General features: G+C 36.6%; 1 protein-coding gene across 9 annotated transcripts in view; it reads left to right on the forward strand.

Moving 5' to 3' along the window:
* The window catches only part of LOC105217823 (cadherin-87A), a 266,466-nt gene that overhangs the window by 182,262 nt on the left and 58,170 nt on the right, over positions 1-26,034 (forward strand). The window lies entirely within an intron of this gene.

Raw genomic sequence — 26,034 nt, forward strand, 5'->3', positions numbered from 1 at the left:
ACACTAAATTTTGCAGAAGAAATAGCCGAAGGGAGCTGTACTCAGATTTTCTTACAAAATGGAAAATGGGCGTGGCATCGCCCACTTATGGGTCAAAAACCATATCTCAGGAACTACTTGACCGATTCGAATGAAATTCTGTATATAATACTTTCTTGATACCCTGATAACATGGACAAAAAATGGGCGAAATCGGTTCACAACCACTACTACTTTCCTTATAACTTAATTTTGAAATCCATCTTATTCCTTCACTTTATAATGTAAACATAAGGAACCAATGAAGATAACGGAATAAAACTTTACACAATTAGTGCATGTCTTCACTTGTGAAAAAATTGTCGAAAACGGACCATAACTTTTCAAGGACCCAGATATCGAACATGTAGAACTCAGCGCCTAAGGATAAATTTTAACCGAAAATATGGGTAAATCCTCAGATATCTCAATTTAATTGAGAGGAAATTGTTTTCTTCTAATAGTGTGTCTCTGTTCCAAAAATGATTAAAATCGGGTCATAACATTTTCATATACCTCATTGTAGGTTTTTCAAAAGTATCTTCTCCTAGCTCCCATATACCTAATTATAGGTTTTTCAAAAATACGGTGAGCTTTATTCCGCATATATGTATTGATTAAATTTCTTCAATAAATTGCGAGAGTATAAAATGTTCGGTTGCACCCGAACTTAGCCTTTCCTTACTTGTTCAATTTGGTTTTGTTGTTGTACGCGTTCAACACAAAAGACAACACTTTTGGCATACATACATACATACATATGTACTCGTAAACTCCAAATGCTTAGATTGTCCGTCATCGCCAACAATTAGTGACAATTTAAATGCAAAAAGCTTTCAAGCTTGTTGAGCAATTAGACCTCTAATTCAAATTAGAATTGTGGTTGACACGGAAAAGAAATTGCCGCTAGATTGCATACACATAAAACAGAGAGTGTGGTTAGAAATTAAGTGTCGAGAGGTTATGTTAGGCGGTGCAACAATAGCGAAGAAACAGTTGAATGTGTGTGCTAATATGAGCGTTTATGGGTTAAAGTGGCGGAATAAAAGCATGTCAAAATAAACAAATTATCTAATGCGCGGAAGCGTTTGCAGAAGGCGGATGCTATGCGCACATCCACAAGGTACACCCACTCTACCCACACCCAAGCAGCAGAACATAGGCAGCAGGACCTTGCAGCAAACGCCATGCAGGGTTATGTCGCAGCAGCAGCAAATGTCAGTACGCTGGCAATTTGTATACGGCAAATTTGTTCAAGTCGAAACAAAACAAAGCATTTGGCGCGCTACTCGACTACCAACGACCGACTGTCGGCCGGGAAAAATCTGTCACAATGGCAAAATACTCTATCCAGTGCAAGATATGCACACGGCGAGCAAGGAAACAAACACAAAGCAAATGGCAAAACAAGAAGCTGACAAAAATAAAATGAAAAGTATAAAAAAGCGTGTCTCACTCTCTTTCTCTGTTTATGTCTGTGTGTATATAGTAAAACAACATCCGTATTGTGTTCTCTCTGTGTTGTGTGTCGCAGCCATTTGCATTTTACTCTGTACCGCATTGCAGTCGTTGCCGTTCTGTTCGCTTTTGTCGCTTGATTATTTTGGCGCCGCCTAGACAGCCAGGAAGTGCAATATATTGTGTCTAAGTGTGTGTGTGTGCTGTCAACGGATGTGCCGTTTTCGTTTGCGCATTGTCCTTACTTCCTCTGTTCGTCAGTTAGCAGGGTGTGAGGAGTCGACCTTTACTGCATGCGTTAGCTGAACCGTCGCTGGATTAATGCACATTTTTATACCCTGAACAAGTTTGTCACGAAGTTTGTAACACCCAGAAGGAAGCGTCGGAGGCCCTATAACTGAGTTGATTTAGCCATGTCCGTCTGTCTGTCTGTCTGTATATATACGAACTAGTCCTTCAGTTTTTATGATATCGTTTTGAAATTTTTCAGATGTTATTTTTTCTTCAAAAAGCTGCTCATTTGTCGGAACTGCTATATCGGACCACTAGAGCATATAGCTGCCATACAAACTGAACGATCGGAATCAAGGGCTTGTATGGAAAACATTTTACTACATATCTTCACGAAATTTGGTGTGAGTTATTGTTCATAGAAATAATTTAATCTCTGAAAAAATTGTTCAGATCGGTTCACTATAGCTTATTTTTATACTCTCGCAACAAAAGTAGCTAAAGAGAGTATTATAGTTTTGTCCACATAACGGTTTTATAAGTCCCAAAACTAAACGAGTTAGATAAAGGGCTATATATACCAAAGTGATCAGGGTGACGAGTAAAGTTCAAATCCGGATGTCTGTCTGTCCGTCCGTGCAAGCTGTAACTTGAGTAAAAATTGAGATATCTTAATGAAACTTGGAACACGTGTTCCTTGTCAGCATAAGAAGTTTAAGATCGAAGATGGGCGGAATCGGACCACTGCCACGCCCACAAAATGGCGATAACCAAAAACACATAAAGAGCAATAAAGCTATATAAACCAAACTTTCTGCAGTCGTTTCTTTTAGCCGTTTCCTTATACAGTCCAAAAATGAAAGAAATCGGATAATAACCACGCCCCCCTCCCATACGAAGGTTAGGTTGAAAATGACTAAAAGTGCGTTAACTCACTAACGAGAAACGTCAGAAACACAAAATTTCACACAAATGATAGCAGAAGGAAGCTGCACTCAGATCTTTTTACAAAATGGAAAATGGGCGTGGCATAGCCCAATTATGGGTCAAAAACCATATCTCAGGAACTACTCGCAAGATTTTAATGAAATTCGGTATATAATATTTTCTTGACACCCTGATAACACGGACCAAAAATGGGAGAAATCGATTCACAACCACTAATACTTTCCTTATAACTTAATTTTGAAATCTGTCTTATTCCTTCATTTTATAATGTAAACATAAGGAACCAATGAAGATAACGGAATAAAACTTTACATTAGTGCATGTCATCTCTGGCTTCACTGGTGAAAAAATTGTCGAAAACGGACTATAACTTCTCAAGGCCCCAGATATCGAACATGTTGAACTCAGCGCCTAAGGTTAAATTTTAACCGAAAATATGGGTAAATCTCTCAGCTAATTTAATGTAACTCAGAGGAAATTGATTTCTTCCAATAGTGTGTCTCTATTTCAAAAATTATTAAAATCGGGTCACAACATCTCTTAGCTCTCATATACATAATTATAGGTTTTTCAAAAATATCATCCCCATCTCCCATATACCTAATTATAGGTTTTTCAAAAATTCGTTTAGCATTATTACACATATATGTATTGGTTAATATGTGATATATCTTAGCAAAATTAAGTGAGCGTATAGTATTGGATATAGTGTACCTTGCTGGTGAAATTGAATGAAATCGGTTTAGGAATTACCTCAGCCCTCATATCTATATATGACTTTCGTTATTATATTAAACTTTATGCCGAATTTATGGGTAAATGGGAGTATGGGTAAAAGAAATGCACCTGTGAAGGGTATATTAGCTTCGGTACAACCGAAGTTAACGTTTTTTCTTGTTTATTTGTGTATTCAAATTTTCAATAATCGAAAAGACGCTGTGCCATTCAAGCGGAACTTCAATCTATTGTTGTTTATTTTCGGTTTTAGTTTTGCAAAATAATTATAAACTTTGCCACGCCCACTTCTTTAATATTGTTTAATTCCCAGCCGTTCTTTCTGAGATTATTACTAGGCCGTAAATAAAAGTTCTAAGACAAAGCTAGTAAGCCGAAGACTTGAAACTTACTGGCACTGATTGTTGAAATCTACAATTTTTCATTACTTTTAAATACACTTTGTATATCTTGAATTTAATCCCTCAAAGCAAAAGTGGTCTATGATATAGACAAAGCTTCTAAACAATATTAAGTAGTGCATTTATTGATTTCCTCTAAGCTAGAAAACTTACATATATAAACTTACTAATTGTCATCTTTGTAGAGTTATGCGCTTTGTTTGCCAGTATTCAAATTACGTTCTTAAAACCAATACACTACCGACTACTCAGTACCATCTGTTGCATATAATACACACTTACATGCATACCTAATCGATAAGCATATGTAAGTATTTGTAAAGGGTGAACCATTTCGAAATTCCCAATTTTCTTAAAGAAAAAACTACAGAAACTTCAAATTTATTGGGGAATGTTTATCATCATTCGAAAGAACATTCTTTGGCATTTATTTTTTAAAGATTATCTCTTTCCAATGTTGACCGCGGCTATGACTCAGATGGTCCATCTGTTGAGTCCAATTTTCGATGACTCGTTCGAGTATTTCGACTGCTTTTGCTTCAAGGACTAAATCGAAGTGGCAATGTCAACATAGACTTTATACTTTACATATCCTCACAGGGAAAAGATGTAATATCACACGTGTTACAAGTGCACGTGTTCCAAGTGTTCTCTCACCGAAGTGTTCTCTCAATAAATAATACTTAAAAAAAGTTTTATCGAAAAATAGCGAGGAATAACGGATTTATCGTCGATCTCTGCAGGCATCTCGAAAAGAAGTTTTTGTGCGGTGACCAGCCTACAGCATCACTGGATCATCTGACACCAAAAAATCAAAATGCTTTCTTTAGTTTATTAGTTTATCTTTCAATTGACGTCGAGTTTTTTTTTATTATTAAATTTTTAAATTTTTGGTACTATTTTCAAGCCAAAATGACGATTTTAGATGAAACAAGTAAGGAAGGGCTAAGTTCGGGTGTAACCGAACATTTTATACTCTCGCAATTTATTTATTTAACTTAATTAATATTATATAATACACAATTTGACCCACATATTCGTCATATATATTGTATAAAGTCCATTGAAAGTTGGAAACCATAATATTAGGTTAGAAGCACCGAGGTCTTCGTGTTCAATATATGGGGCCTTAAAAACCTATGGTCCGATTTCGGCGATTTTTAGAATAGGACTGCCACACTATTAACATAGTATTTGTGCAAAGTTCTTCACCGATATCTTCACTAGTGCTTATTTTATATGTTGTAAAGTAAACGATTCAGATCGTCTTCAAAGTTCTGGTATATAGGAAGTAGGCGTGGTTGTGAAGCGATTTGGCCTATTTTCACAACATATCATTGGGATGTAAGGAAACTATTACAACCCAAGTTTAAATGGAATTGGTAGAGTAGTTCCTGAGATATGGTTTTTGACCCATATGTGGACGATGCCACGCCCATTTTCCATTTTGTAAAAAAATCTGAGTGCAGCTTCCATCTGCCATTTCTTATGTGAAATTTAGTGTTTCTGGCGTTTTTCGTTAGTGAGTTAACCCACTTTTAGTAATTTTCAACCTAACCTTTGTATGGGAGGTGGGCGTGGTTGTTATCCGATTTCTTTCATTTTTGGAATGTATTAAGAAGTGGCTAAAAAAAACGACTGCAGAAAATTTGGTTTAATAGCTCTATTGGTTTCCGAGATATGTACAAAAAACCTATTTGGGGGCGGGGCCACACCCACTTCCTAAAAAAAATTACATCCACATATGCCCCTTCATAGTTCGATCCTTCATACCAAATTTTGTTGCCATAACTTTATTTATGGCTTAGTTATGGCACTTTATGTGTTTTCGGTTTTCGCCATTTTGTGGGCGTGGCAATGGTCCGATTCCGCCCATCTTCGAACTTAAACTTGTTATGCTGACAAGGAACACGTGTTCCAAGTTTCATTAAGATATCTCAATTTTTACTCAAGTTACAGCTTGCACGGACGGACGGACAGACAGACATTCGGATTTGAACTCCACTCTTCACCCTGATCACTTTGGTATATATAACCCTATGTCTAACTCGTTTAGTTTTGGGTGTTACAAACAACCGTTATGTGAACAAAACTATAATACTCTCTTTAGCAACATTTGTTGCGAGAGTATAAAAAGAAGAAAAGTTGTCCATACAAGTCATTGATGCCGATCGTTCAGTTTGTATGGCAGCTATATGCTATAGTGAACCGATCTGAACAATTTTTTCGGAGATTAAATTATTTCTATGAGCAATAACTCACACCAAATTTCGTGAATATATGTAGTAAAATGCGGAAGTTTTTCATACAAGCCCTTGATTCCGATCGTTCAGTTTGTATGGCAGCTATATGATATAGTGGTCCGATATCGGCAGCTTCGACAAATGAGCAGCTTCTTGAAGAGAAAATAAAATGTGCAAAATTTCAAAACGATATCTTAAAAACTGAAGGACTAGTTCGTATATATGCAGACAGACGGACATGGCTAAATCGACTCAGTTCAACATACTGACGCTGGGTGTCACAAACTTCGTGACAAACTATAATAATCTTGATTCCTTAACCTGACCAAATTGAACTTCATTGTTGCTGCGAAATTTTTTAAAAAATTTCTGATGTGCTTTAAAAAAATACATTTAATTCTATTTTTAGAAAGTACCGGTAGAATTTAAGGAAAAACTAAACTAATGAACGATATTGTCTATGATCTATAAAAATAACATTCAACTTGATGGGATCTTATTTATACGTGTACAGTTCCGATATCAGAATATATACAGAATTTATTCCTCTCACAAGATATCGGAAGCACGACTGCTTGTTTACTTAACTGGATACCAAATGTGAAGAAGTCATTGTAAGAGTTTTGTTCGCTTTCCGGGACCTTGATCTTTCAGTTCAATTATTGTTTTTTTATTTAGATCAAATAAATTCTACACTTTTTTAAGCCTTCTCTTATTCCACCCAATATTTTTCATAGTTTGCATAACGTATAAATACAAAAAGAACTTTTTAAGGCTTTCGAAATAAGATAGCTCTTCACTTAACACCCGGAGCTATTTGATTACAAAAAGCACTAACAATACAGTTGATAACACTATTAGTCACCATTGAAAGCATTTATGTGTCCGAATAGTAGATATTATACACTTTTCTACATATCTATACACCTACAATGCGCCCGCTACCCTCAAGAAATCCCCACAACATCCCTTACGCCCACTTAGTATTGCTTGTTTGGTTCGCAGTGTCGTTTGTCATATGTCGGTGCATGTATGAGTGCTTTAAATGATAGGCCATGCAAGAATGCAGGATGCACAGCAGGAGCTACAAATAACAACAACTACGTACTTACGTATATAGTACAATCAAAAGCAATCACATGACAGCAGTGGCATCACCTGTTTCCAAGAAACGTGCGTTCACCATTGTAACTGCCTAGTGAAATTATGCCTGAGGGCATGCTGCTCAATGTGTTAAAGTAGTTAAATATGCTTGGAGGAGTTATCAGCAAATGAAATTGTATTTCAAATTTTTTTTTTTAAATGTTCTAAGTTGTATCACTACCTTAGGAGAATTTAACTAACTTCACAGGGGTTTGTTAAAATATCGATTAAGAAAGTGCCGCACACGGTAGGAGAGGCTAGGGTATGTCCCAATAGACGATTTTGGTCGAATATTTGCTATACTTTTATTGATCTGAAAGTGAAAGTAGTTACGAAGACATTGTTTTAGGGTTCGTTCGTAAAGACTTTTTAATTTTGAAAGCAATTTTAACGAGCTTGAAGCCATCAACGGCACCTGCAAGCACGCACGCAGCCCTCCACTCGCACACATACTACCCACCGCCTGTAACAGTGGCCGCCGCTACAGCGCCTGACAAGTTGAAGGACTCTGATGGAAATTCATTACATCGGTGTAGACAATAAAGAGAAGATGATACATTAAGTTGGAATATAAAAATAAAATGCTTCATAGATCGCACTACGCGGTGAGTACTGTAGTAAATACATATATGCAAACAGTACTAATAAATTTTCGCATTCTTTCATGCGCTTGTTTTTAAGCGTTTCACACTCTATTTTATTCTCTCAAGCCTTTCGCCTTTTTAAAATTTTATTATTCATTACTTTCTCGCATTTCAAAGCGTTTCGTGTGATGGAAGCTCATTTTATCGCCAGCTTAATTGGTGTTTCCTTTTTGTGGAGAATATAAATATCTTAGCGCGAAAAATTTTGTTTTTGGCAATATGTCAAGTATCAATTATATCTCAAGAACTACCGAACGATTTCAAGGAAATTTGGAACATAACATTTTTGACACCCTCATATTACGGATGGAAAGTGGTTACGGCCACACCTACTTCTCATTTAACTAAATTTTGAACTCCATCTGATTCGTTCGCTTTGCAATAGAAAAAACCATAACCAATAAAGATACTGGAAGAAAACTTTTCACAAACACCAAATTTGAGGTGTGGCATTACGTATTTAAAAATTGTTGAAATCGGACAAAAAATGTTAACGGACAAAACAAAAAATGTTATGTTCGATATTTATCGAACATGAAGACCTCGGTGCCAAAGATTAATTTTTTGGCGAAAATTTGCCAGTAAAATTCTCGGCGAGTTTAAAGAAATTCAAAGGAGATGTGTTCTTCTAATTGTTTGCCTCTGTTCTCAAAATTGGCAAAATCAGGTCAGTGCTACCTTCAGGCCACATATACCTCATATTATAATTTTTGAACTTCCGGTGAGCTTATAACTTTATTATATCTTCTCAAAATTAAGTGAGCTTGGATATTATGTTGCTTGGTACCAAAACTAGTTGAAATCGATCCAAGAATTACCCCATCCTTCATATACTATAATGGAATTTGTAAGTGTGGAGTTCAATCCTGGTTTGTAATTCGTATAGTGATGGATACCTTGGCGAGCTTCCGTCTCGAATCTGCCAGAGTGACTTCATTAAGAGCCACATCCTATGAAGCCCTGATCCTCTCTCCTCGCTTTGGAAAGAGTTTAAAGTCTTATAAGATGCCTAACTGAACTCTGTGGAAGTAGCTTACTGAAATTTCTTCTCTTTTTGTTGTGCCTAGAGACTGCCGGCGTGTTGCTCAGTGTATGCTCGATTCTTACTACACTCTGAGTATGCAATGCAATCATGCACACATGCAGTAAAATATAATTTTGCATGACAACTTAGAAAACAGTGCGCTAAATCAGCTACCAGATGACATCATTGGATGAGGAACATCAGTGTCAATTATTGCATAGTGTTATTGTTTTTATGACTGCAACAGCAGTCAAGGTATGTAGGTATGGTTCAGAGATACATAGATATGCGCGTGTTAGTTGCGAGAGCACCAGTGGGAACCGCCAACTACATTCAAGTTCTATGGCTATATGGCTAGGTAAATATATATCTTATAAGGCTGATAGTGACGTTGCTGAATGCCATGCACCATACAATGCACAGCACGTAGTCGCAACTTGAATTTCTTTACAAATACTGCATATAAATGCATACATACATATATAATCGCTTTGGGTATAGTAAACGCTCGCTTTCTTGGATCTAAGCTCTAAACTGTGGCCATGCAGCAGCATTTTTGTACCAACCCGTCGCTTGACTATTGTTGCAACATATTTGTTGGCTGTCGTCAGTGTTTTGTCCATAACTCCATCCATAAAGCCAGAGACGGCGACAGTCTGTCTACTTGCTGTGCGACTTCCTCTCCTTCCGTGTGTGTCTTCTCTTCTTCACTTTGACTTGTTTATTATTTGGCTGCTCAGTTGCTTTGGCTTACTCATCTCTGCATGTATGTTGTACTGTAATGTTCAAAGTGTTGCCAAAAATGGAGAGAAGATAAATATATAACAAAATAATACTAATAACACCACGTACCACAACAATAAAAACAGAAACAAAATATCGAAAAGAAAGAGCTCAGCAGCAACAATAACAACTCGCAAAACTAATAATATTTCCATTTCTTTCGTTGGCAATATTAGCAAATGTTCCAGTGTGGGGATGTGTGTCAAGTGTTGGCAAGCGCCAAAACCACGTTGTTCTTATAAAATTGCATAAAACAGAAAGAATAAAGCAATATGGTTGAGAGGAGATTGCAGCAATTATTGGCTTAAACGTTGTTGGTTAGCGGCGAAGAGCAGTTACTGCAGTGTAACGAAAGGAAAGATATTTATATAATTGAAAAATAGATTATGAAGGGATGCAGCCATAGCAGTAGCTGCAACAGCGGCCGCGCAGCAGTATTTATGGGCCAATATAAATTATTTGGAGACAATAAATGTACACATGTATTGCGGTACTTTTAGTTTTATAGAAACGCGGTTGCCTACATTGAAAGTGATCACTGGTTTGGCAGCATTATTTGCAAAGTGACTTAAGCTAATGATGATGCTTTTGTTGGAATATTTCATTCATGAAGTCGACGTGTGCTGCAGCTAACGGAAATTGAGAAGTCGGAAATATTGAACTATGTGTCAGCTTGCGGGGAACCGAATTTCCTAAAAGTGGTTTAGAGTTCTTCTCATAAGAGTCTCTATCTTTTTCAGACTGAATAAAACAAAGTGTATAGGTCTGGTAGTAAACAAGACGAGGATATCTCTAGCCATCAGAATTCGCATTGGCGACTTGGCTCCAACTTCGCTGGTAACAGTCATAACTTTGAAGGTCTACTACTATTGGAAGTTGAAAAGTAAAGACCTCTCTAGATGAACAAAGCAAACTCTACAGGGGCTTTTACCATTCCTGATTGTTTCTTGTACCGAAGTGTGGATGATGTCAAGATCCGATGACACTAGCAGCTTTTGAGAGTAAGGTTTTGCAGAAGATTTATCCTCCTCTGCGATGGAAAAATCAAATACAGAAGGACCTACTTGTACTTCTTATCACCAATTTCTGCCAAAAAGCGAAAAAGAGAAACAAGTTACATACATATGTGCTGTTGTTAACTCGGTTATAACCACGTAAGCGGTGTCTACGAAAGTAAAAAGTTCTACTTCTTCAAAGTTCTATCTAAGACAAGACTCTTCTTTCATTTTCAATAAAAAATTCAATTGATTAAGTCTAAACTCAATCTGAACTACATACTATGAATCCGGCGTCATAAGAATTTTATTTGCACACTTTCATCAGTGGTGTAACTGTTTAGTTGCATTAAGCAAGGACTTGACTTTGATCTAATTGTAATGGAACCTTACATAACTTTTATCTTGTTGAAACTGCAAAATGAGAGTAAAATGCTTATTGCTAACTTTACAAGGGAAATGTCACTTCTGCAGATAATGCCTGTAACTCAGGTGAAGGAAGAAATTTATATGACCTGTGCCCTTGAACTCTGAATCCACAGCCATCACCTTCGTCATTTCGATAAGGTCTGGACAGTTCGAAACCATTTTTACATAATTAAATAATAAACAAATTGAAATACACACTCATTATGGACTTTAAATCCCAATTAGAATATATGTATGTGATATACCCTCGTTTGCCTTTTATGAGTGTATATAGTATATCTATTCCACGCCACTTCCTTTACTCTGCCAATGTGCATATATTACTTGTTGTTGGTATTCGTAATTCATGCATGTTATGCTCGCTTGCTCCAAAGTGCAGCTGTGACAATAATTAAACTTCCACATCTACGAGTATAACGGTATCAAGACACGATTTGCATGTATATACATATGTATGTATGCATGGATGTATCTGTATATTTGTGCGCTTGGTAACTAACACTTTCAATGTTCCCAATGAACACGGAGCAAGACATTAACATTTGAGTAGAATGTCCTTAGCTCTGGCTGCGTTTGTTGTTGCTAATTGTTTGCCTACAACTACATACATACATACGCACTTATTGTCGGATAAACATTTTTAGGCTCGACAGCAATGCAATGCACAAATCCCGATTTAAACCACTTAAGTCGATAGCCAAGAGACATTCAAATACCTTACTTGGCCCTGTTGAATGCTCTAATCTGTTTTTGTGAGCTTGTCTCGCACTATTCTGTCACGCATGGACGCAAATATTTGTGTAGTGAGAGTTTGGTGAGTGCGTATGAGTGTATTCGTGCACTCATGGTGTTCATTGGCTGTTCTCCTATGTGACTATCGGGCGTAACACAGCTGAAAGCCTAAAGGATTGCATTGCGACAAGTAAAACTGCCTATTTAGTGTCTATTAAGTGTTCACTGCTGTTGTCCGGGAGATATGGTTATAAGAGGAAGCTAGTTCATGCGAGGAATGTTGGATAGTTGTGTAATTTTCGCATTCAAGTGAAGAAACAGGTTCGTATTTCCACATTGCGATCGGGGTATCTGAAAGGGGGCACTCTTATAGCCTTTTCGCACAGCTTAATAAATTTGGTACAATAAGATTATAATTGAGAAACCAATGTTTTTCTTTCTCACTGCCAGCTACTCGATTAACGACCATTTGTTATACATATTATGTACATTATTATTTTTGCTGTTCCAAACCAAATCACATCCAAATCTCCAGCGTGGACAACATCATTGCATTCCAGTCTAACTCGATTAAAAGTTAATGTAGTAAATTGTGATTTTTCTTTTGTATCGTAAATCGATCTAAATCAACGCTTTAATGGAGCAAAGGCTGGTTAATTTATCAATTAAATTAACGGAAAAGGTTATTAAGCAGCAACGATGTCTTTAAAAGAAATATGTTGGTTTGTTTAGAGGAAAAGCACATTTTCTTTCTCTATTTAAATTCAGTTCCTGTAAAAACCATATCTAAAAGCTCTTAGTAATATTTCCTTGATAAACTTTGAGGAGGAAAACTTGATAAACAATTTTTAGACTTATTTTATACCAGGTCAAGTCAAGAGAATATTCCTGAAAAGTTATAGCATATTGGTTTTATAGTTTTTTCTCTCCTATCGATTTCAAAGTGTGTAGTTTATTTCGACAAAACCTGTCAAATATGGATATATCATTGTATAAGTTGATTTTCTTGAATGACAGACCGAATGTGCTATCAAATACCATTCTTCTTATATATACACATATTATATTATTATTACTGCAGAACTAAATCATTTCGAAATACGATATGTATACAATCCGCTTCTGGAATTTAAATATGTATGTACATACTATCTAAAACTGTCAATTGATCTAGACTTCTGAACTAGGAACCTGTTTCTAAGCGCAACGTTTGAACTCTGTGAATCTAGCATATTATGATTAGCAACCGACGATCATAACCGTTGCTGATTGCGTAACGGCACACGATATTCAAATGTAAAAATCAAATAAATACTTTGCATTCAAACAATTTTTCAAACGGCATCAAATTACAGATTTTGCGCAAAGTTGCTTTGAAGCTAATTAGCCGTTATGTGTTCTCTTTGACTTTTGACGCTGTTGGGACCACCGGCGTCCCCTTTAAAAAAATTTAATTTGCTAAAACGAAAAAACGAAAACGAAAACAAATCTACTAAATTAACTTTGAGCAAGTTTTGCGCTCAAAAGAACACACAAGCAAAAACAACACGAACTGTTTAAAACAATTCGTCTAATTAGACAGCCAGACGTCGATAGCAACGGTACCTTGCGAGCCCCAGTTGTTGTAAATAGCTGCCGGCTTATTGTACATAATATTATTTTAATTCGTAAAACTACTCGCGGCATAGGAAAACACGAAGTCAACCGAGTGTTAATGAACCCTTTGGCACATGAAGCAAGAAATCAGCCAAAAAACTTTAATTACAAAGTAATGTTGGAGCAGTGAACTAAAAACAGTGAGAATAGCTAAAATGTCAAAAATGCAGATGAGCACTGTCCGTTGGCTAAGAATTACTGTACCATGGCTAAATAACAAATAACCAGAAAGTACCAGCAACAGCATTAAAAAACTCAGTAACATGTGCAGCTTATGAGCGGTATCGCCGCTTTGTCGAGTTTTTGTATGAAGTCCATCCGTGTAACACGCGGGTTCGTAGTCTACTTACCCAGTTAACGCTGTGCCAGCGTAAAGTTTTGCTGCGACAAACAATGCGAAAGCAGCCGCAGCAGCTGTGCTGTTGACGACCTTTAGCTTTGACATATGTACATAATTAAATCGGCTAGGTCAAATAAAATTAAAAGAAAGATAAAGTTGCAATATGGTCTGTCCAATACTGCGGCAACAATTTTATTTTTTAGAATTATATATTCGATTAACTGACTTTAAAATAGCTTCGCTCCCTCAACATATAAAAACTTGACCAAAACGAAATCCAAATTTATTAGATGAAAGAGCACTTCTTCGCAAAAATAAAATTATCCCATTTAGCATGATACAACTTTTGATTACATACTAAATCCCATCTGAGGTGGCTCAAAACTTTCAGAATTCTTCAAACAAATTGAATTTCAGAAATAGTAGCGAATGTTCTCTTAATAAATCTATCTTCAATACGTTTAGAACAACTACTAATTAGGTATTCAAATGAGAATACAAACAAATTTTATACAAAAGAACCTTTGGGGCACTTTTGTTTGAAAAATTATTATTTGCAGCCGCATTAGCTGAATAAATATGGAACAATTGATATTATAAACGCCGTGTTCGAATAAATGTCGTTTAAAGATAAACTCAGTCATATAGAACAATTTCACTGTGTCTTTGCTTGCTTTAAAGCTTTCCTCATTAATTTTGTACTATGTAGTTGGTTGGATGGATCATATTGTAATTCATTGATAATTGAATCTCTATTCTCATTATGTAGACCACTAGACAGAACCCGATCTTAGTGGGTTTCAAAAACAATTAATAGTTTCCAGTATCCGAGTTCAATAAAACTGTACAACAGTCGGCTGGGTATTGGACCAAACTATTTTTTTGCGAGATTGTGTCATAATTAAAAAATTTGTATTCTCGATTTTTCGAAAATGAAAATTTTGGTTTCAAATTAAAAAAAAAAAATGATCGAGTGCCTACTAAGCAAGTGAGCGCAATAAGAAATACCAGCTCGAGTACACCCGGTGCAAATGCAAACTTTTAATTTTTAAATGCTTCATAACGATATTCTATTGTGAGAATGTGTCTAAAGGTGATAAAACAAAAAATTTGCGTGAGTTCGAATAACTCAACACCCCCACCTTAAATGCAGAAACTCTTATCAGCAGCAAGCCATACAGCAGCCGTCATGTATGTATGTACGCCCATTAACCAGTACAGTCTTGCTTCGTCAGTCACTCAAACAAAAAGATAAAAAAAAAAACAAAAAAACGTTACCAGACTTCGTAATAATGATTGCGCCGACAAGCGAACTTACAATAGCAGCGCAATGTGGCCGAGTCTGTGTTGGCTGTCAAAAGCAATTTTATACATTCATGTCACACCTTCAACGCTTTTGGCCTATTTCTTATTCGGCTTTTTTATTATTTCTTTCCTCATACATACAATTTTTGCTAAGTTGTACTTTACATCTCTTTTACTTAAATACATACATATGTATATACATATGTAGTATGTGCACGTCTTGCTTTTTTGCAGCGTAAGTTTGCAGTCATTAGTGTGAAGGCCGTCAGCGCACGTGGGTGGGGAATCGTTGAGGTGATTACTATACCGGCATGTCGGAATCATGCTGTGCCGCATGTGTGCAACTCTTGCCTTCGTTACTGTGTACACACATACATATATATATATACATGAACGCTCTGGTTTCCTTCTCTCAACTGCGCTTAAATGCAGTTGCTGGCATGTACTGGCACGGCTCGTGCTCATGCTAAACATTTTCGAAGAATTCCCTTGACTTGATTAGATGCTGTTAACAGTGATAGGCAGCCCAATAAATATTTGTTACAACAGTTGAGAGCGGCTTGTTGATGGTAGCGGCAATGTTTGCTAAGTGAAGTTGGACAAGTTATTTTGAGCTTACGGATGAGCTCGAAAAGTTATTTACATTTTTCGAGTTCAAGTTTTTAACTGTCTTTATTTAAGTACGAAAGCTGAGTAACTAAGGCTTCCAGCAACTCTGTATAGTAGTTAAGTGAGATTGAAATTTATGTAGACAAATAATGTAAATACAGCTGCAGCGGTCTTGAATTCTAAGATAATTTTTCTTTATATAAAAATTCATGAGACGTTGTGAGATAGTTTTTCAAATTCCGCAGCTGGAGCTTCGAATGCGAAATTGTTGCGATCTTTCACACGAAGCATTTTGGTCTCATCGTAAATATGCTCTCCTGAGGATATGATTAGTAGAGAGCGGGCCTGTGCATTTCCAATTTTGACTTACCAACCAGGGAGGGGGTTGTTTATTAAAGGTCAGCTGATGCCTTTATATTCCGTCGATCTCGACATTTTATTCCACTCTCATTTATTTTAGAAGTTTATTGAGACCGGTAGGGGTTTTAGTGATCTCGGGATGCTATAAGACAATACGAGTACATACTACTTCAGGACTTAGAAGGCGAGGAGCAACTCAGTTTAGCAGCTTTTAATTCTCATCAAATATGTTTCACTCCTAATCATCAAATAAATGAGATTCTTTTAAACCCTGTGAAACATGGAGGCCTGTTCTCTCCTCGTCAGACAAAATAACTTGGGTTAATCTGGAAGAAGCTCGAATCAATTGATTAAAAGAAATTAATGACCTCCATCTTAGTAGCAATTGCATAAAATTATAGTCAACTAATTTTTACTATCACAATACAAACAACGAATAACTGTAATAATGGGTGAAAGTCTAAAATTTGCTGCGTATTTCACAGGAAATGTATTATGTATTATGTATTGTTAGGATTAACAACTTAGTGATCAGTGACTCTATTAGTGCTTCACCATGTGAATTCAAGAAGAGTATGTATGTATGTGTACAAACATATTTATGTATTTACATTCACATTATTTGAACCCAACTCCAGCCAGCCATTTCGCCAGTGTTCAATAGTGCAACGAGCACAAAAAGCGCTCAACAAACCGGAGATAGAAATGTTGTATGAAAAGGAAACCACTGAAATACTTGAAGTCAGTCATGAAAATGGACTAGCAAACTCCTTGAATACGGAAAATAGAGAGATAGAGTTGAAATAATACTCGAAATGCTTCGCCTAAGCAAATTAGTGCAAGCAAAGCTATGTGCCAGAAAAATATCTATTCAAAGCTTGATATGGCAACATTTTCTGAAATTACTCCAAATGTCCTTTTTGCTGGTGTCATATTTTTCTACAAATGAATGAGAGCTAGAAAAAAATAAATATTTGGAGGGAATCATTTTTAAAGCATAAAGTAAAATTTAAGCACACAAATTTGTTTTCAAATAGAATTTTAGTTTAGAAAAAAAAAACAGTACTTTTTAGAATTTACTAGATCGTAGTCGTAGTGATAAGCTTCTTCAGGTTCAAATCTAGATTTCGTAAATAAATTTAAGACACTAATGACCTCGAATCGTAAAGACAGTTTATTTCTTAAGGAATCAGCTGTGTAGCATAAGGCTTTTTGCCTATTTTGACCTAGCAATTAAGCACAACATCGGTTTTATTTACATTAAACCATTAGCTAATAGAGAGAGAGAAGTCTATGAGCAGTCATACCTACGAAGTTTGGAATATTATAGAACCGAGTTGAATTAAATTATGTACCGAGTTTTTATAAAAGATCCGTAGGTTATTTGGTTGGTATAAACAACATGACGACACTTTTCTACGATCCACCCGTGTAACTATTATGCACTCAAGGACTTCATATCCTTGGTACTACGCCAATACGCATGCAAATACCATAGTTTTACCGTGTACTGTATTTTCCGTTTCCAATATTTCCAATCTCTTTATTAAATACAATACTTTCTACAGCTATACACTTTATTCAGGCTCCTTTCCATCAATATCAATGAACATGTTTTTGAAAGCTATGTTGACAAGTAGTACTCTTGTTCATCGCCATCAGCATCGTCGACATCTTTGTCAATGTCCATGTTAATACTAAAGTTATCTCCACCCCGACCGCTGTCATCTCCGTTCAACTCATTCTGTATGTACTCCCCTGTTCATACCCTCTCATTGCATTTTTGTATTGCAGAACCACTTCCGTTTTCGACACCCCGAACCTTTAGCAGCTACAGTAGGGTGTCCCTTATTCTTTAAAAATTTCAAAATTTGATATTTTTTTGCGCGGCACATTGTTTTCTTTTTCCTTTTGGTTAACTGAAACCGCCTAAAAAATTCAGAATTCCAGCGATGATCCTATACCCTGCCTCAAGCAGCTCAAAATATGTATTATTTAACTTTTTGAAAGGCAAATGTCAGAGGTTATTCACTTGCTGTAACGCGAATAATAATGCAAGTTTCTACTACCAGAAGAACTTAAATTGATATCAGTACATTTAGTGAAGAAAACAAACACTTTAAGACTGTTAAATTATTATTTATATACTGGCAAATATACCTGAAAGAACAGAGTTTTTAGTCAATGATTTCATAGGCATTACTCTACGAGCGTGCTGACTAACAAGGAAAAGGTTTTGGAAATTGTCTTCAGTTTTCACTTGTCCCAAATACTCTTGAGTTAAGCCTACGGCCCTTTCAGCAGCGTCATTGATAACAGGAAACGATGTAAAAAATTCCTTCGCAATAATACAACTTTTACATGAGGCCCACTCAATTGGATCAATTTGTAGGAAATCATAACTAAGATTGAACCTGCGGAAAATTTTAAGAGAGTTTGGACTTAGTAGCTCATAAAAACCTTTTTCCAGAAAATTTGCAACATCTTTCGGCTTAACAATAATTTTTTTGTAACCCAAGGATGGAGGCTATAAATTAGCTGCATTATCCTCTTTTTTCATATAGCAGAGTATCTGTGACATCTTACGTTTCATTTCAATAGAAAGAGTGGAATCAAATACGGCAAGCGTCACCCACTCAGGTGTTAAATACCACAAATGCCCTAGATGTCGCTTCTTCTCGACACCAGCTATTTTAATATCTTTTGCAGGTAACATTGCACCTACACGTCCTTTCATCTTCTGTCGTAAGAGAAATTCGCGGTCTTCAGGAATGGTAATCAAAGTCATTGCATCTTTGTGTGATACATCGAAGAGATCGTAAAATTTGTCCACAAAAGAAGCTTCTAATTCTATTTGCCGAGCTGAACGTCGAGAGGAATTTTTCTGGAGTGCTCTATATTCATCGTGAAGAGCGATAATTTTTTTCACCACGTAAGCTTTGTCACTAGTAGGAATTCTAGCTCGTTCACAAAACTCACAAACAGCATCTGAAGTCATCCGACTTGCTTCAGAAACACTGACACTTTCATTCCTTTCTTGCAGTTTATAAGACAAATACCACAGCACTTGCAGACGGGGTGGTAGTTTCGCTCCCAATATCTCTTCTTCACTATGGTCAATAAGATATAAATGCTTCCTTACTTTAACACCACTCATCATGACACTTGAAGCCAGAAATCCTCAAAAAACACAACTCAGTTTACGAAGGATAAAGAAAACTTTAGACAAGTTAAAACCTGCCCTCAGTCAAAGGGCTAGGCGCGCGAACTACATATATTAGCTAAGTAAATGCAGTTGGACATACTTATAGACATATTTTTTATTGCATATGAATTAAAAGGCAGATCATGAGAAAAATTACTTCTCTCAGATGCCAGACTGCCAAAGTTATAAAATATTGGAAAAACGTAAAACTTCGAGTGCCTTGAGGCAGGGTTTTCGTTTTTCCAACAGATTTGAAATTTTGTAGATTGATTCAAGTTATAGAAAGGAAAAAAAATTGTGTGCCACATCGTAATTCTTAATATTGCATTTTAAGGGACACCCTAAGCAACAGTTTTGTTCAGTATTCGCTCGCCCATGGCAATGTTAGAAAACTTTAGTGATGTTGATGACACACTTTTGATTGATGTGGGAAAAGTCATGACGATATTAAGTGGCAGGTACAGAAGGGTGTGCTGGCAGCTCTAAGTTGAATGCGGAAGCTTACTTGCCGCTACCTCCACTTTACTCTTATTTACCCAAATATATGTACGTAGTTCAGATTGCAGCTGTAGAAACAATCTGTATGTACGTAAAACAATAACGGTAATAAAGTCTAAAAAAATCATAAGCAGTGCATATTTACAGAGGAAGCGTTGGTGCCACTCGCGTAGGAGGCGCAGGGTGACATTAACTAAAGGGTGATTTTTTAAGAGCTTGATAACTTTAAAAAAAAAAAAAACGCATAAAATTTGCAAAATCTCATCGGTTCTTTATTTGAAACGTTAGATTGGTTCATGACATTTACTTTTTGAAGATAATTTCATTTAAATGTTGACCGCGGCTGCGTCTTAGGTGGTCCATTCGAAAAGTCCAATTTTGGGCAACTTTTTCGAGCATTTCGGCCGGAATAGCCCGAATTTCTTCGGAAATGTTGTCTTCCAAAGCTGGAATAGTTGCTGGCTTATTTCTGTAGACTTTAGACTTGACGTAGCCCCACAAAAAATAGTCTAAAGGCGTTAAATCGCATGATCTTGGTGGCCAACTTACGGGTCCATTTCTTGAGATGAATTGTTCTCCGAAGTTTTCCCTCAAAATGGCCATAGAATCGCGAGCTGTGTGGCATGTAGCGCCATCTTGTTGAAACCACATGTCAACCAAGTTCAGTTCTTCCATTTTTGGCAACAAAAAGTTTGTTAGCATCGAACGATAGCGATCGCCATTCACCGTAACGTTGCGTCCAACAGCATCTTTGAAAAAATACGGTCCAATGATTCCACCAGCGTACAAACCACACCAAACAGTGCATTTTTCGGGATGCATGGGCAGTTCTTGAACGGCTTCTGGTTGCTCTTCACCCCAAATGCGGCAATTTTGCTTATTTACGTAGCCATTCAACCAGAAATGAGCCTCATCGCTGAACAAAATTTGTCGATAAAAACATTTCGAACCGAACACTGATTTTGGTAATAAAATTCAATGATTTGCAAGCGTTGCTCGTTAGTAAGTCTATTCATGATGAAATGTCAAAGCATACTGAGCATCTTTCTCTTTGACACCATGTCTGAAATCCCACGTGATCTGTCAAATACTAATGCATGAAAATCCTAACCTCAAAAAAATCACCCGTTAGAACTTTTAGTTATTAATTAATTACTCAAATACCTAAGAGGCGCGTTATATTAACTAGGGGAACAAAAATCGACACGAAAATATCCAAAGACGAGCGTCGGTAATATGGTACAACACCATGAAAATAATCCCGCTATTTATAAATATTGCAACTATTAGTGGGCCTGTTTGGAAACGCAGCGGCATTTTGACAATTTTTTGGTTAAAAATTGAGATATCTGGATGAAATTAGTCGTTTGGTACCAGAAAATTGATACTGTAGATGGACAAAATCTGATTACTGTCACGCCCACAATATGACGATAACCGAAATCCTAAGTTTTATAGTAAAAGCTGCACTAATATTGGTATAAAATTGTAAACTGGCCACCCACTTATGGGTCAAAAACCATATCTCAGGAACTCAAGAACTACTCGACCAAAATTCGGTTCATAACATTTAGTTGACATCACAATGGTATAATTTGAAAATGGGCCAAATCGGTTCAGAATGACACTTAATATCCTTGTACCACAATTTTAAAATCCATCTAATTCGTTTACTTTACAATATATAAATTAAGCACCGGTGACGATATCAGAACAAATGTTTTACGATACGTTTATGAGAACTCTTGTTGAAGCTTGATCTTAGCTGTGATAACTGTTAGTTGGAGCCGAGCTGTACCGTGTACACCTCTACCGTTGAAAAAATATCAACAACGATTTTGTTACCCAGAAATCGATGGCATCAATTTTTACTATCACCAATAAAGTAAGCAGAAGAATGTGTGCGTATCTAACATTTTCACCTACCATTCTGACAATTATTGAATTTTACGACTTTTTTATAGTAAGCTCACCCTCACCAACTCGATACAAATTTGTTCGTAAGCGTTATCGTACATATATAACTATATTCATACCCTTCGAGCCCAGCATACCTGTGGCTTTGTGTAGGCGTGCGAACGGAATGCGCATCACAATTCTTCTCACTTCACTCCTTCTATTTCAGCACACTGCCACCAACAAAGGATTTTTTTGTGTTGTGGCAATTGATGAGTAGTTGTGGTGAATGTTGAGTGGTTTGACGAAAGTTGGTCGAAATTCAATAGAGAGTTGAGTGGGTATATATGTATGTGTGCACCGTAGTTAGATGACTTGTAGGCTTCGTAGAGCTTAATTTTGCTAGGAATGCTGTTGTTGCTGTTATTATTGTTGTTGCTGTTGCTGTTGCAGTTGCTTTTGTTGTTGTGTTATGTGGGTTGCCTCCAACTGGACATTTGGTATTTTGTAAGGTTTTCACACTAATTGCCATGTTTTTGGGAAATTAACTTTTCGATGACTACGCTCAACAATAGCAGCAGCAACAACAACAATAACAACAGAAGAACAAAAACAAAGTTCAGAAAATATTGCACATTCTGTATACAACAACAAAGTGCTTGCCATTAGAGCTTACTATTGCGTTCTCTGCTGTTATTTGTTGTGTTGTCGAGAGAGAGACAGGGGTGTGGGTGAGACAAATTTTGCTGCTACATACTTGCCTTCAATTATTTCATATTCAGAAATTTAACAAGGCCAAAAGTCTTGTACTTCCCATCACATCTACACACATACAGCAGTAGCTTCGTGGTCCACAACCCGCACCACTTTATCCTGTTTATCCTGGTTGGTTAAAGTTTCGACGTACACCTCACACACACGCATGCATACAAACATATATATGTACAATATATACAATTCCATATATGTATGTATATTACAAAGTTTGTGAGTTGGTTAGTTAGTTAGTTTGCTGTTAGTTTGAGTTGAGTTTGTTATTTGGTGCTGTTGCACGTTTACCGGCAGCTTTGGTATTTCCCTCCGTTGTTGTTGTTGATGCCAAAAGTACGCAAAATGCCAAACTCGTCGACAGTCGCCGCTGCCATTGCTGAACTTACTTCATAAGCACTTGTCTTGAGCCAGGCATCTGCTTGTCTGCCCGCCGATGTGCATGTGGGTCCGTGTGCTAAAAGCTTCAACAATTTGTGGCATCGTCTGCGGTGCTTAATTAAAATGAGTGTTTGTTTGCATTTTACTGTGTTGTAAGCGTTTTAAGTATCCATTGCTGCGGTCCAAAATTAGCACCAGCTTCCTCTCGGTGCACACATTTCAAATTCTGAATCTCTACACCTTATATTATACGTTAATTTTATTTAAAACCTTTAACTTAATTTTGCTCATTAAAAGTATTGAGGTTTAAGGTTAAGGCCGCGCAATTTGTGAAAAGTGAGACGCACAAAAACACAAAAACTTACATTTTGCGATCTTTGTTTTTACACTCTCGCAACAAAGTTGATAGAGAGTATTATAGTTTTGTTCACATAACGGTTGTTTGCAACACCCAAAACTAAACGAGTTAGATATAGGGTTATATATACCAAAGTGATCAGGGTGAAGAGTGGAGTTCAAATCCGAATGTCTGCCTGTCCGTCCGTCCGTCCGTTTGTGCAATCTGTAACTTGAGTAAAAATTAAGATATCTTAATGAAACTTGGCACACTTATTTCTTGGCACCATAGGAAGGTTGCTTTCGAAAATGAGCAAAATCGGACCACTGCCACGCCCACAAAATGGCGAAAACCGTAAACACATAAAGTGCATTAACTAAGCCATAAATAAAGTTATGGAAGTAAAATTTGGTATGAAGGATCGCACTATGAAGGGGCATATGCGGATGTAATTTTTTTGGGGAGGTGGGCGTGGCCCCGCCCCCAAATAGGTTTTTTGTACATATCACGGAAACCAATAGAGCTATATAAACCAAACTTTCTGCAGTCGTTTTTTTAGCCACTTCTTAATACAGTCCAAAAATGAAAGAAATCGGATAATAACCACGCCCACCTCCAATACAAAGGTTAGGTTGAAAATTACTAAAAGTGGGTTAACTCACTAACGAAAAACGTCAGAAACACTAAATTTCACATAAGAAGCTGCAGCTCACAGATGGAAGCTACACTCAGATTTTTTTACAAAATGGAAAATGGGCGTGGCATCGCCCACTTATGGGTCGAAAACCATATCTCAGGAACTACTCGACCGATTTCAATGAAACTTGGTTTGTAATAGTTTCCTTACATCCCAATGATATGTTGTGAAAATAAGCCAAATCGCTTCACAACCACGCCTACTTCCTATATACCAGAACTTTGAAGACGATCTGAATCGTTTACTTTACAATATATAAAGTAAGCACTAGTGAAGATATCGGTGCAGAACTTTGCACAAATACTATGTTTATAGTGTGGCAGCCCCATTCTAAAAATCACCGAAATCGGACCATAGGTTTTCAAGGCCTCATATATCGAACACGAGGACTTCGGTGCTTCTAACCTAATATTATGGTTTCCAACTTTCAATGGACTTTATACAATATATATGACGAATATGTGGGTCAAATTATGTATTATATAATATAAATGAAGTTAAATAAATAAATTGCGAGAATATGAAATGTTCGTGAGGTGTGTTCCAAAGTAGATGGGAATAATTTTTGCAGAATTTTTGAAAAAAAAATGTACTAAATAAATTATAAATTTGTTGAAAACTTAGTTTCGTTATAAAGGGTAATCCAAGAAGAGGTACGTATCTCAACAGCCTTTTTTTGATGAATAAACTATTGTAGCCGTAGCTGAGAGTGTAAGCGAAGACCGTGAAGAGTCGATTCGGCGCCGTTCACCGCCACTCAGACTGACGTATGGAACTACTTGACGCATTTTCCGTCGAGATCTTATGTTGAAAGCGTAAAAGCATGTCTAAGAACTGATGTCGCTCGACCTACCCAAGCGACATCGTTTCGCTCTATGGGCTCTTAAAAAGTTACAAGCAGATCCGAAGTTTTTCGAGTCAAATTCTGTTCAGCGATGAGGCCCATTTCCATAGTTTTTAAAATATAAATGAGAATGTTCTTTCCAATTATAATAAACATTTCTCATCTTCGCTGAGCTAAATAAGACGATGGCCCACGGTCAAATGTACTCTCATTCAGACGTTTGTTGTTAAGAGACTCCGAATAAGGCTATTTCCTTTTATGTCTTCGTTGTTGCAAAATTTCAACAAACCAATATTATTCTGCTATGATTTGGACTTGAGAGGATAAGACAAGTCGTTGCGATTTTCAAAAATGTTTGAATTTTTAGCATAATGAACAAATACAAAGTTATGGAAAGATTGGACGTCGCTTATGATTCCCGGTCTCAGTATTCTCAATAATCACAACGAGTACGGTGCACCAGAGTCCTTCCCATTGGGCCTAAATGTGTCGGTTATTCAACGAGAACATATTTTTCTTCGTCAAAATTTGAGTTGTAGTGTGATGAATTACATATGTATTTTTATATTCGTCTCCTTTAATTTTTTGGGATTCAGCTTCTTTCCTTCCTATCTCCAACTAGCTCAAGCTGCCTTCTGCAATTCAAAGTAAAATGGATCTGTCGTGGACGAAAACATGCTACAAATCCCTCCAAGTGTAAAACTGTCACAAACTTTGTACACCACTGTTCAAAATGATGAGTTTGATGCATGGCTCAACCTTGTAGGATATCTTACAATATTCCTATATACATATACTGCCTACATACATACATACAAAAACGGCTATTTAATATTTCTCTTTTAATTATTTCTATTTTTAACATTTTCTACCTTGATCTCTTGTTCTTCCTCAAATATGACACTATTTTTCTTTTTTTTGTGCTTAGTTCCATAATTTCTTGAATGTCACCAAAATGCTCATAAATTTTGTGTAATGGACTTTTATCATATCAGCTAACTGCACATAACCAATAAATGAGCGCAAAAAAGGTGAAATAATGCAAGTAATGCCCGATGACTTACGAGCGAAATAAAGCCAAAATTTGACATCGGAAAAATTATTCTGCATAGTCTATATTTGATGCTAGTGTTTAGCGCATGAATACATATGTATATAACACACTATTTTGTTGGAAATAACGGTTAATTTCCAAAACTTTTTAATATAGTTGGATAAAAAGTTTTCACTCGGAGGCCGAGATAAAGTAGGGTAGCTGACTAGTTTAAGTGTAGTTGAATATTCTGTCTTTGCAGATGAAATTGATATTAATGTGATAATGCCAACCATATTTTATGTGATTCACTTAGCATTT

This window comes from Zeugodacus cucurbitae, chromosome 2 (genome assembly GCF_028554725.1).
Source record: "Zeugodacus cucurbitae isolate PBARC_wt_2022May chromosome 2, idZeuCucr1.2, whole genome shotgun sequence".
Classification (NCBI taxonomy): Eukaryota; Metazoa; Arthropoda; class Insecta; order Diptera; family Tephritidae; genus Zeugodacus; species Zeugodacus cucurbitae.